Source organism: Triticum urartu, chromosome 3A (genome assembly GCF_056163025.1).
Source record: "Triticum urartu cultivar PI428250 chromosome 3A, HENAU_Tu73, whole genome shotgun sequence".
NCBI classification, from domain to species: domain Eukaryota; kingdom Viridiplantae; phylum Streptophyta; class Magnoliopsida; order Poales; family Poaceae; genus Triticum; species Triticum urartu.
The window spans coordinates 464,394,837-464,409,276 of record NC_141875.1 but is presented as its reverse complement, the minus strand read 5'-3'; positions in this window follow the sequence as shown (position 1 = coordinate 464,409,276).

Below are 14,440 nucleotides of genomic sequence, written 5' to 3'. Positions count from 1 at the left end.
AAGGGTTCAGATGGTGTGGCCTTTGACAGTACATCAACAGGAGAATCGGCGGCCTCCATGACGGAGGACTGCCGGGAGCAATGAAAATCTTGGTGTGGAACTGCCGTGGAATGCTTTCAACCACAGCAGTTCGAGAGCTCTTGGATTTGCAAGGGCGTGTGAAAGCGGATGTGTTTTTTTTGTCTGAATCACATCTGAATACAACTAACGTGAAGTTAGGCTTTGATTTTATTCATATTATTGATAGTGATGGTCGCTCGGGAGGGCTTGTACTTTTTTACAATCTTGCGAATGAAGTTGTGTTAAATTATTTCTCGCCTAATTTCATTATGGCTTTGTTATGGATGGTAATGATGTGGCATGGCGTCTCACATGTTTTTATGGAGAGTCTAATTGGGATCTGAAGCATCAATCATGGACACATTTGAGAAATCTGCACAGTAATGCTAAAGGACCATGGATGGTGACTGGAGATTTTAATGAAATCTTGGTAGAGAGTGAGAAAGAAGGTGGAAATAGTAGACCTCAACATTATATGCAAAATTTCAAGGATTGTATAGATGACTGTCGGCTCTAGGAAGTTATGGCACTCGGGGATCTTTTCACCTGGAGTCGTGGAGTGATCAGGGAGCGGCTGGACCGAGTGCTTTGTAATGAAAAGTGGGCTGAGATGTTTCCATTTGCTGCAGTTGTCCATGAACATCATGTTCATTCAGATCATAGACCACTGCTGCTAGATACTAATTACTTTGCAGCTACTATGGGGAGAAAGCCAACAGGAGAAAGGAAGTTCGAAGCGAGATGGCTAAGTGAATCGATAGTGGCTGAGATAGTTAATACAGCCTGGGAACGAGCTAAACTTGCTGGTATTTGGCCATCTCTAGCGGAACGTACAAAATTAGTTAAGGATGATTTACATAAGTGGGACAGAGAAACTTTGATGGGACCAAAAAAAATAAAAAAAGCTACAGAAAGTTATGGAGAAATTGAAGAGAGGAGCGTTGACAGTTGAGGTGGGCCAGAAATTGAAGGAGCTGCAGGTACTTATTGAAAATTAGCTTGATCAAGAGGAGCTAGTTTGGTTACAGCGGGGCTGTGCCAATTGGATCCTCCATGGAGATAGAAACATGTCGTTCTTTCATAAAGCTGCAAGTGCTCGGAAAAAATAAATTGCATTAAGCGACTCTTGGATGATACGGGAGTATGGAAGGAAAATATTGATGATCCGAATAGCATCATAAAAGGTTACTTTATGAATCTGTTTACATCGCAGGTGCAAACACCAAATGAGGATGTGTTGAGTAAAGTAAATAGACAGGTAATGCGAGAGATGAATAACATTCTTATGGCACCGTACACTACAGAAGAGGTGAGAAAGGCTCTTTTCTCGATCGGTGATTTCAAGGCTCCAGGGCCGGATGGCTTGCATGCGGTGTTCTATAAGAGGTTCTGGGCCATGCTTGGTGAGGATTTGGTGGTCGAAGTTCTTAATGCAGTCAACTCTCGGGTAATGCCAAAAGGATGGGATGACACCACAATTGTCATGATTCCAAAGGTAAATAATCCAGAAAGCGTTACACAATTTAGACCTATAAGCCTTTGTAACATAGTTTACAAGGTTATTTCAAAGTTGATTGCAGCAAGATTGAAGGTGTTACTGCCAGAGATAATCAGCCCAACTCAAAGTGCATTTGTTCCTAGGCGGCTTATTACTGACAATGTACTCATAGCATATGAAAGTCTACATGCAATCAAACAGAAGAAAGTCAGCAAGGAAGGGTGGTGTGCTGTCAAGCTGGACATGCATAAAGCATATGATAGAGTAGAGTGGGTGTTCCTAGAAGCAATTCTGTTAAAACTTGGGTTTGATGATGAATGGGTCAAGATGATTATGCTATGTGTTTCTTCAGTGGAGTACAAAGTGAGCTTTAATTCAGCTGAGACCGAGACATTTAAACCTACCAGAGGGTTACGACAAGGGGATCCTCTCTCCCCTTATTTATTTCTCCTTTGCACTGAGGGACTAACAGGTTTACTATCTCATGCTGAGCAGGTTGGAGATTTAGTGGGAGTCAAGGTTTGTCGTGAGGCGCCAGCTATCACAAATTTACTCTTTGTTGATGACTCACTGATTTTGATGAAGGCCAATGTTCAGAATGCAGTCTGTTTGAGATCTATACTGGACACATATCGTGCAACTTCTGGACAACTAGTAAGTTTGGACAAATCTAGTATTTTTTCAGTCCTAGTACAGGAGTTAATATGAAGGCCGAGGTATGCTCTTCTCAGAATATTATGACTGAAGCTTTGAATGACAAATATTTGGGACTACCGGCTACTCTTGGCCTTGATAAAAGTGACAGCTTACAATATCTGATTGACCGACTAGTTCTGAGATTGAATGGTTGGAAGGAAAAATGCCTATCCATGGGAGGGAAAGAGGTCCTTATAAAGTCAGTTGCACAAGAAATACCAACTTACGCGATGTCCGTCTTTAAAATTCCTAAAAAAATTGTAAAGGAATCACAGATGTGATATCTCGGTTTTGGTGGGGTGATGATGCAACTCACAAGAGGATGCACTGGTTCGTGTGGTGGAAGATGTGCATTCCAAAAAAAGGTGGAATGGGCTTTAGAGACATCCACTGTTTTAATTTGGCTTTACTGGCAAAACAGGCGTGGAGACTTATAGATAATCCCGATTCTCTTTGTGCGAAGATCCTCAAAGCGAAATATTTCAGTGATGGAGATCTCTTGAATGCTACATTGAAGAAGAAATCCTCTTATACTTGGCAAAGTATTATGGCTGGTGTTGAAGTCCTAAAGATTGGGCACATATGAACAGTCGGGGATGGGACAAAAATTAAGATTTGGAAGGACGAATGGATTCCGCAATCCCCAGCCATAAAGGTATTAACTACTTGTGGTAACCATCTTCTATCACATGTGTGTGATCTCATTGACCCTATGACAGGTCATTGTGACGAACAGCTTGTTAGGCAAACATTCTCGCAGGTGGATGCTCAACGCATACTTGCAATTCCACTACCTTTGAATGATATGATCGATTTTGTCGCGTGGAATATGACTAGAACATGAGTATTCACAGTACGGTCAGCTTACCATGGTGTATGGGAGTCTCGGTACGGCTATAAAATTCAGAATTCGGTGGGGTCCTCTAAACAGAGAGATACTTGGGAATCCGTTTGGAGTTTACTATGCCCGTCGAAAATAAAAATATTTATTTGGAGGGCACTTCACAGTGTAGTCCCTTGCCGCTCTATTCTTGCCAATAAACATATCAAAATAAACCCTAGATTCCCTGCGTGCAGTCTAGGTCCTGATAATATCAAGCATTTGCTATTTGAGTGTAAGTTAGCAATAGATTTGTGGAAATTATTAGGTGTCGATGATATCATCAGGAAGGCCTGCTTGCTGGACAGGGCGAGAGAAGTTATTCTTGAACACTTGCTATGTTTGAAAGACCATGACATTCACATCCTGGATCTACCAAAATTGAGAGAAACAATAGCAACTGCAGCATGGTATTTGTGGTATGAAAGAAGAAAATTAACACATGGGGAGAATGTCCAAAGTGTAGCTCAAATTCGCTTGGCTGTGAGAGGACTCGCCGCGAACTTCATTATTTCATGCACACCTAAGGCCAAACTGAAACTGAATATGTGGTTAAAGCCAAGGTATGGATATGTTAAACTGAATGTGGATGTTGGTTTTGACGTAGATACACTAGAAGGAACGGTGGTGGCGGTTCTTCGGGACCACAATGGCAAGTTCATCGCTGCTGTGAATGAAAAGATTGATATATGTTTTGACTCGTTTACAGCAGAGGCACTTGCAGTACGATTCGGGATGAATCTAGCACGTACAACAGGGTGTAGCAAAAACGAGATCAACTCAGATAGTATGGAAGTGGTGGAAGCTCTAAAGGAGGGTTACTCTTCATCAGTTGCTAGTGCCATATTCGATGATTGTTATTTCATGTCCTTAGATTTCAATCATGTCATTTATGCTCATTGTAATAGAGAGAGTAATGTGGTAGCTCATGAGTTTGCTAGGCTGGCTAAATTTTCTACTACTGGTTGTTGGTTGGATACTGCCCCTAGTGCGGTAATCCCGTTGCTTGTAAACGATGATACTGTTTTGATGCTTGAATAAAGGAGGAGTTTTCTGTAAAAAAAAAACCTCCCATGAGGTCGTAAGAGCAACTCTAGCATACCCCGCATCTCGCCCCGACCCGCAAAATAACCGCCAAAATGCGGGTTGGGGCGGAAAAACTAGCCCGATCAGACCCCGTATCCCGCCCCGGCCCGCAAAAAATTTATGGGGCGCGGCAAAATCCCGATCCCAATTCGAGAATACGCGGGTTCCCCACCCCCCTGTGGCTGCGGTGCCCTGCATATAAGGGGAAGCGGTTGGTGGGGGACATTTCAGCCCGCGCTTTCCCCACCAATCACCTCTCCTCCCCCCTCGCGCTGCCGCCGCGCCGCCGCCCAAGATTCCGTCGAAAACGACGAGGTACGTGCACTTGCGGTAGCTCATTTGATAGCTCATTCTTTAGTTCAATTGCGGATCCTCATTTCGAACATGGTCATTCGTTTGTGTAGGACGATGGATGCTCATTTTGGTTTTGGGAAGGCCAATACATTGATTTGTTGATAGAAAGAAACTTAATAGATGTTGATGCACTCCTTAGCAGAATCGAAGGCAATGATGCGACTGCATGTGCAACTAGAGGGAAAGCAACATCTACTTCTTTCGAACCAAATATGAAGAAATAGGAATGCAAAATCAAGAATCCACAGATCAACAACGAATGCATGGAGAAGATATTAGTCCAACTAGTGGGAGCAGTTATGAAAGTTGGAAATCTTCTAAAATGCATACTTGTGGTTCTTGTTTTCTTTGGTCTTGCTATTCTAGCAAAGATTTGATGATGTCTTTTGTATCCTATGTTATTGAAAAAGCAAAGAAATTCAATATGCTAGATCAAATTAAGGTGCAAATTTAATTTTTGCGGGCGGCCATATTCTGAGAATATCCTTTTTTACTGGTCCATTATGCGGGGTCTGCAACTGCGGCCGTCTGCGCTGGCCCACAAAGACGTTTTTCCACGAACTACAAACACGTTTTGCGGGTCGGGGGGATCAGTGGCGGAGACACGGGTGCCAGTCAGGGCCCTGGCCCCCCTAACACCACAGATTTAGGCCTACTATGAATAGTAACAGTGCTTTTTTCCTGCTAAAATGGTGTTTTTTGATGGATTGGCCCGCCCCAACAAGCTTTAACAATACTCCCCCCTCCCCCCCCCCCCCCCCCTTGTCCGATTTTTCTGGCTCCGCCACTGGGGAGGATGCAGGGGCTGCTAGAGTTGCTCTAAGTTCCATCCTCCATTTATAATTTATTTTTCTCTCCCAGAACATGTGGAAGTCACATTTCTAAATTTTAGGTTTTTTATGTAATTAAATAAAATTTGAGACGGTTTTCTAAAGGAAAAAAAACTTCACGGCGTAGACAGAACGTACGCAAGACGTATCGCGGGACTGGTTTGCCAAGTTTAAAACTGTACTGAATCGGTATTCTCAAGTTTTGAAACCGTATTGATCAGTTTTTGAAACCTCTGGATGTGCGTCTGAATGCTGGACGCCTCTTAGTTTCTAATCAGAAGAGTCATGGAGGAAAATGCCGTCAGGTTGTCTGACAGAATTATAGCGTAGGCAGCACACGCAAATCTTTTAAAATCTGGCCGACCGTTGCGTATCTGATAGACTCGAGCACCTAACGGAATAGCGGCCCACCTGTTCTTTTTAGCATCAGTACAGACATAAGCACCTCCGAGCATCAGTATAGACATAAGCATCATATACACGCGCATACACTCACCCTATGAACGCACACACGCACACCCTACCCCTACGAGCACCTCCGAGAGACTGAAAGCGCATCGCCGGAAATCCTAAAATAAATACAAGAATAATGCGAGCACTAGGATTTGAACCCTGGTGGGTTGGGGATATCACTGTCCATCTAACCATCTCAACCGCAGGTTGATTCGCAATATCGGCCCACCTAGATCCTCCTCCTCGCACAAAAGACAAAACGTATACGTATCAGATTGGCTCCTTCTAGGGCTCATCTAGATGTGACATAACAAAGTCACATCTAAATGTGATGTCAACACCACCTCATTTATTTGTTTGATTTTGATTTGACAAAGCTCAAAACAAACAAACCAGCTAGCCCGCATCTCCGCCTGGTTGGGCCGGTCAATATGTCCAACCGCTCGTACATTCAGTAGGCTACCGACTAGCACAAAGCTAGCGATTAGTGCTAAAAAGACGAAGCTAGCGATCAGTATTTAGATAAAGCTAGCGATCCAAATTGTGTCACTACTCGAAGCTAACGATCAGAATTTCTTTTCGAGGAAAAGCTAGCGATCAAATGTATCAGTGAAAATAAAGTAGCGCTACCACTAATTTGTTGTTTTTTTTCTTTTTTCCTGCCATCTTTTTACTGGCTAGCTTGTAGTAGGTTACCGACATTTTTTTGCCTTTTGGCTTTTGCGTTTTCAACACTAATATTTTATACCTTAATTTTTAATAAAAGGCAAAGTTTTGATCAAAAACATGTTCATCAATTTAAATAAAAAAATTCAAATTACAAAAAAAAATTCAATGAATATGAAATATGTTCCAACATATGGTGATCAATTCTTTAATATATGATAATTATTTTCTGAATGCACACTAATTTTTCTGTAATATACATTGAACTTCCTTGTCAATATATACAGTGAACTTTCTATATACAATAAACTTTTTTAATTATACACTGAACTTTTTTTAATATGCATTAAAATATTTTTAAATACACACTTAACCTTTTTCAAATATATGGTGAACTTTTTTAATATACGGTGAATATTGTTATAACATACACTAAACTATTTTGGAACACATACGGAACAATTGATCGTGCATTCAAAAAATGTTCATGGATTAGAAAATATTCACGATAATCAAAATTTGTTCACGGATTCAGAAAATGATCGCTGATTCATAAAATAATATGCACAAATTTCTAAAATTTTCAAGAGTTGAAAATTGTTCATAATTTGAAAAGGTTTAGAAATTTAAAAAGAAAAGAAAAGAAGGAACAAGAAAAAGAATAAAACACACATAAAAACAACCAAAAGAACTAGAAAACCAATAGAGAAAAATAAATAAAAAGAAGAGAAGAAAAAGGGGTTGCAACCATCCAAGACCCCTAGAAACGTTCGTAAATACTAGATCCCCAAACCCCTGGCTCCTAGGAATCGTCGATCGCTTCCCAAAAAATCACCCGCTAACAAGGCAAATAGTCCGACCCGCTAAGAGCGAATAGTGAGTGATCTCTACGCTTACGAATTGTATAAGCGTCCCCAAGGTCCTTATTGTAGGTATTAGTGGGCTTGTTGTTTTATTAGCGACATGCAACTGGGACAAAGGGTCGAGACATGCAACTATAAGTCCATCCGTGGTTGCATGTCGAGGGCGGACCAACCGGGACAAAATGATCCGAGTCAGTTACGTGTCGTGGGTGGACCAACAATTGGATCAAAAGGGTCGAGAATAAAGTTACGTGTCGAGGATGCACTTACAACTACGACAAAAGGGTCGAGTAAAAGTAGCGTGTCGAGGGTGCACTTGCAACTGGATCGAACTCGATTTACAACTTTTATAGAAAAGGGTTGAGCCCAGTTGCAAGTCGACTGTGGACTTGCAACTGGTACTACATCAAAATTACGGGACCGATTGCGAGTGAGGGTGGACATGCAACTAGGACAACTACGAAATTACGAGCCCAGTTGCGAGTCATAGGTGGACTTGCAACTAGGATGAAACAAACTATGGGCCTATTTGCGAGTCAACGACGGACTTCCAACTGGGATAATTACACAAAACTACGATATCATTTTGAGTCGAGGGTGGACTTGTAATTGGGACAATAACAAATTACAACCCAGTTGCGACTTGAGCATGGACTTGCAACTCAGATGAAAAATATAACACATGCCCCGTTGCGAGTCGAGGGCGGACTTGCAACTAGTACAATCATGAGCCTATTTTCAAGTCGATGGTGGACCTGCAACTGAGACAACTACGAATCTACGGGCCCAGTTGCGAATCAAGGGTCGACTTGCAACTAGTATGGAACAAATTATGGGGCCAGTTGCAAGTTGTCGGTGTCAAAACCGGTGGATCTCGGGTAGGGGGTCCCGAACTGTGCGTCTAGTCCGGATGGTAACAGGAGGCAAGGGACACGAAGTTTTACCCAGGTTCGGGCCCTCTCGATGGAGGTAAAACCCTACGTCCTGCTTGATTAATATTGATGATATGGGTAGTACAAGAGTAGATCTACCACGAGATCAGAGAGGCTAAACCCTAGAAGCTAGCCTATGGTATGATTGTTGATGTGTATGTTGTCCTACGGACTAAAACCCTCCGGTTTATATAGACACCGGATAGGGTTAGGGTTACATAGAGTCGGTTACAATGGTAAGAGATCTTCATATCCGTATCGCCAAGCTTGCCTTCCACGCCAAGGAAAGTCCCTTCCGGACGCGGGACGGAGTCTTCAATCTTGTATCTTCATAGTCCGGGAGTCCGGCTGAAGGTATAGTTCGCTATCCGAACACCCCCTAATCCAGGACTCCCTCAGTAGCCCCTGAACCAGGCTTCAATGACGACGAGTCCGGAGCGCAGATTGTCTTCGGCATTGCAAGGCGGGTTCCTCCTCCAAGTACTTTATAGAAGATTTTAAACACAAAGATAGTGTCCGGCTCTGCAAAATAAGTTTTCCACATATTGCCATAGAGAGAATAATATTTACACAAATCTAATCTGCTGATGTATTCCGTAGTGCGACACACCACGGCCAAGCTTTTATCCGAGTCGTTTCATTATCCCACCTCATCGCGTCATGCGAGGCGGTTTCCTTGGCACGTCTTGTCAAAGCAGAGATCGTGTCCCCTTATTCCGGGATTCTCATCAATACGGGCGTGGGTAACCCAACCGCGCCTTTGATTATGGCGCTTGGAGATAAGCGAGTTTTACCAGGCTGGTGGGGACATGTAGTTGCGTCCACCCATATAAGGGGATAAGGATCCACCTTTTTACCCACGCCTTCTTCCTCCTTTGCCTATCCATTCTTGCGCACTCGAGCTCCAGCGCCCAAGTTCGCACTACCACCTCAACCTTCTCCAATCATGTCCGGAGCGGGAGGCAAGTGGATGGTCTCCTCCGTCATGGAGGGACACATCAAAAAGCTGAGGAAGGCCGAATATCTGGCTAGCGACATCGCGCACCGGCTTCCCGAAAAGGGGCAGCTCATCCCCACTCCTAGGCCCCATGAGAGGATGGTATTCCTCCCCCATTTCCTCCGCGGACTGGGCTTCCCTCTGCATCCATTTGTCCAGGGGCTCATGTTCTACTACGGCCTGGATTTCCACGATCTGGCCCCGAACTTCGTCCTCAACATCTCGGCGTTTATCGTCGTGTGCGAGGCGTTCCTCCGCATCCACCCCCATTTCGGCCTATGGCTTAAGACTTTCAACGTCAAGCCAAAGGTGGTGCGCGGCAGCCAGGCGGAGTGCGGTGGTGCCATGGTTGGCAAGATGGCCAACGTCCTGTGGCTCGAGGGCTCCTTTGTGGAGACCCTGAAGCGGTGGCAATCATGGTGGTTTTATGTCACTGAGTCGCGCGACGCCGAATGGGTCGCACCCCCTGAGTTTCGATCCGGCCCCCCTACGCAGCTCACCTCCTGGAAGGAGACAGGCCTGTCTTGGGGTAAAAAAAGGAGAGCTGACCGGACTCCAAACATGCATCCAAACCCTGGTGGACAAGAAGCTCAAGCTTGTCAACGTAGTCCAGGTTATGCTCATCCGCCTGATCCTCCCGTGTCAACGATGGGCCTTCAAACTGTGGGAGTTCGACCCGCGCAGCATCGAACTCTAAACAGGCTCTTTGACACGACGTATGAAGATGCTTGGAGGATGCTTTTCAAAGGCGCCGAGGCTCCCGCATCCGCTACCGAGGATCGCGGATTCAGTACTCAGCATCACGCTCATGCGGTAAGCTGTTTTTGTCCTTTTACAGGGTATCAGTTTTTCATAGTTTGACTCTATGCGGGATAAGTTCCCTTATCTGTGATAGGGTTGGGAGGTGACGTCCGGACAGATCAACTGTCCGGCTCCTTTGCCCGAAGGCCCAGCGGACGCTCGCTTGGCGAAGCTGCTGGTTCCGGCGCCCTATGTGGTGCCGGAGAAGAAGGCCACGAAAAGGGCCACGGGAACTCGAAAGAGTGCCCGGCGCCAGGAGGTGTCGGATTCGTCATCCGACGGTCCCGAAGCGCCTTCCTCTCGTGAAGACGAGGAGGAAGAAGAAGAGACCTCTCCCCCTCTAGCGGGAGGAGAGAAGAAAAGGAAGGCCGCCCTCTCTGAGGAGGCCGGAGGGTCCAAGAAGGGGAAAACCCTTCCTCCGGACTACTCCAACAACGCCGACGATGGCGAAGAGGAGTGGCAGCCCAGGGCCAAGCCCCTGGCAAAATCGTAAGTATCCGGATACCGGAGTAATTCATAGTATTCGTTTATTGCACAGCTTTCCCTTATGTCGGATATGCTTATGCAGCCCACCCAAAGACCGGCTCGATGCATCGTCGAGCGGCTCACTGGACTCGTCGGATGTGAACTCGCTTCCGATGGCTCCCCCCCCCGCCCTATGGACGACACCGAGGTGTTGTCCCAACAGGTTCCAAGCAGGGAGGAGGTGGTCCCGGAGGCGCCGCAAGGCGACCTCCCGGACTCCAGGAGTAAAGGGGATGAAACCCCCCAGGGCTCCAAGTCCGGCTCTAGGCCGGACACCGCTCCGGAACCTTCAAGGGTTCCGGAGTCCGGCTGGGGACCTCCTTCCAAGAGGAGCAAGTCCACCGTGCCGGTGACCCCCGTCCACTCGAAGGCGCTGGACAATATGTTGGAGGCGCTCCAAGGCGCCTCCATCGACGAGGAGCACCGCGCTATTATGAGTGCGGTGGTCCAGAAGGTTCAGTCCGCCAAGAGCGGACTGACTGAAGCTTGTACTAGCCTTTTGACAGGCTTTGAGGTAAGTAAATAATGTGTAAATGATATTACCGCATAGACAGTAGCCCCTGATGCTCTGTTGGGCGTTCAGGAAGAAAAGCCGAATAGAGGATCAAAAAATTCGTAGGAGTCTAACAAAAGGAGTCAATATGCGTGTGCAGGCTTCTCTGCTCGCGTCCGCCGTACTCACTTCAGAAGTGGATACGCTGAAGCAGAGCCTCGAGAAGTCCGAGCGAGAGCTCGGGCGTGCCAAGAAGCAGCTCGAGGAGAAGGAAGGTAAGAAATACCTTGGTTGAATATGTATATAAAAAAGGTGCAATTGCAAGAAATGACAGGATTAACATGGCTATTGAAGGGGCCACATCTGACGTGGCGACCCTTAAGCAAGCACTGCTCGAGGCCGAGAAGAGTGCGGCCGCGGAGCGCACCGAGCGGGAGAGGTATGAGGCCGAGGTTGGTAAGGTGCGGCAAGAGCTCCAGGTTCTCATGAAGAAACATGAGAGTTTGGAGCTTGACTCGAAGACGCGAGCGTCCGAGCTCGCAGCGGCTATTGAAAATGCCAAGTCTGCCAAGGCCGAATCCCAGAAGACCCTCCAGGAATTTTTATGAGGTGAAGAAAATAGCGGCGGGTAAGGCATTCTATATGCAAAGTAAACACATAAACGTGAGTTACTTCATACTTACCCGAATCCGGAGCTCTCCAGGGGCATTTGCAGATCTTCCCGGGAGTGTATCCGGTGCCGCCGCATTCTATCGAGCCGAGGAGGGCAGCTCGACGGAGAAGGTGTTCTGGTCTCAGTATGCTGAGGCCGGACACCCCGTGCCCCTGAGCGACCAGCTGAAGCAACTGGTTGAGCTCCACAAGGCGGTCCAACAGGCCATGAAGGGCCTCCTAGTTCAGCTGTGGCCTGGAGAGGCTCTGCCTGGGAGCTATTTCGGGCTGGTGCGGCGGCTGGTGGAGGCCTGTCCAATGCTCGAAGTCATCAAGCGCTCTGTCTGTATTGAAGGTGCCCGTAGGGCCTTTGCCTGTGCTAAGGTGCACTGGGGCAGGCTGGATGCGGAGAAGCTTGTGAAGGACGGGCCACCAGCGGGGAAAGAGCATCGCAAGCCCGAAAATTACTATAAGGATGTTCTGAAGGGTGCCCGCCTTGTGGCGGATGAATGTACTAGGAATGTAATTTTTGAGTAAAACTCGCTCGTTTTTGTCCTGTGCGCTGAAAACTTGTTCATATGCGCCGAGCAATGCTGCTTGAATTTAAAATATTACCTTCTGTGCGGTTGTTTATCAATACTGAGAGATGGCGAGTCGTCGGCTTCTGCCCCCTTGCCACTAGTGCTGGGGTGTTCGGGGATAAATCTGGGTGCTCTTTTTCCCATATTTGGGTCCTTCGAGGGAGGCGCTCAGCCCGACGAACGTGGCAATCGGACTATAATGCGTGAACACTCTCACTTAGCCATAGAATTCTATAATTTTAAATTTTGGCGAAGCCCCTAGTATTCGGAAGACCGAGTTCGGGGCGCTATCCACGCCTTGGCCGGACAGAGCCGACTCGTCGCCCTAAGCGGCATAAGTCTTTAGGGACTCGAAAAAACCTCTCGAACAGCGACCAGCTCTCGCTTCATCATGACAGTCAGTTTTAGCTTTCTCCACTGAGGTGCTCGGCCCAGCTCAACTGGGGCACAATCGCAGTGGTTCTCCTAGTGCTACCTTAGCCGATATAGCGGAACGTAAGGCACCAAAACATAGGAGCCGGGCAAACCCAACTATTGACCCAAGACATGATTCGGAGCCAATGCATATAATGCTATAAGTTTGGGGTGCCGCACTTGTGAAAGTGTTCGGACTTCTCACATCATATTGAGGGGTGCTAAAAGCCCCTGGCGTATTTTGGCCGTACCAAGTTGTACGGCTACAACATGTCATTAAGGAACATTTATTTATAAAAAGATAGTGCAAAAATAGACAAAAGTTATGCATTGTTTATTAGAAAAAGCTGCAATCAAAGCAGAACGATACAAGTAATGCGATAAACGAAAAGTTGGACTATTTAACATGCCTGCTCCAGGGGCAAGCTGTGGAATAGTATGCGAAACAGGTATACTGCTCGTGATAGAGACCACCTGGGATTTCCGTAATGCGGCATGGCTTGTCTGCTTCCCTGGTTCTTACATCGTTTGTGCGGCAATTGAACTGCCAAACAGGCCTTCCGAAGAGTAGAGTCCTGGAAGTAAGAGAAAAGTAAAAAATCGGCAGCCCCTGGTGCGGTTTAAGCCGTGTTTTGGGCGTGCCGTGATGGTGCCCCTCCCCCTATGCCCATGGTATTTCTAGAGCGTAATTATGTACGCGAAGTACTGGCGTCGCCTTTTTGCTAGGGTTGGGGTTGGGGCCGCATTGCTACGCCTGCTCGGAACGTGCCAGGCGGTCTTGTTGTAGGTTACTCCGGGCGTGCTTGACGGTGTTTGGACGTTTAATGGCTGGACTGGAGAACTTCCTGGAGAGGCTGCTTTGTACTTCCGCTGCATGGGCCGCCGTGTGCTCCTCCGTTCGGAGGGAGCGTTCGGTGTTTCCATTGACCGTAATTACTCCACGAGGGCCTGGCATCTTGAGCTTAAGGTATGCGTAGTGCGGTACCGCATTGAATTTGGCGAATGCGGTTCGTCCGAGCAGTGTATGATAGCCACTGCGGAATGGGACTATGTCGAAGACCAATTCCTCGCTTCGGAAATTATCCGGGGATCCAAAGACCACTTCAAGTGTGACTGAGCCTGTACAGTTGGCCTCTACACCTGGTATTACGCCTTTAAAGGTCGTTTTGGTGGGCTTAATCCTCGAGGGATTGATGCCCATTTTTCGCACTGTATCCTGGTAAAGCAGGTTCAGACTGCTGCCACCGTCCATGAGGACTCTAGTGAGATGAAATCCGTCAATAATTGGGTCTAGAACCAATGCGGCAAATCCGCCATGACGGATGCTAGTGGGATGGTCTCTTCGATGGAAGGTGATCGGGCAGGAGGACCATGGGTTGAACTTTGGGGCGACTGGCTCTACCGCGTATACGTCCCTTAACACGCGCTTCCGCTCCCTTTTTGGGACGTGGGTGGCGTATATCATGTTCACCGTCCGCACTTGTGGGGGGAAACCCTTCTGTCCATTGTTGTTCGACGGCCGGGGCTCCTCGTCGTCGTCGCTATGCAGCCCCTTGTCTTCATTGTCGGTGCTTAACTTGCCTGCCTGCTTGAACACCCAACAATCCATGTTGGTGTGATTGGCCGGCTTTTCGGGGGTGCCATGTATTTGGCACAAGTG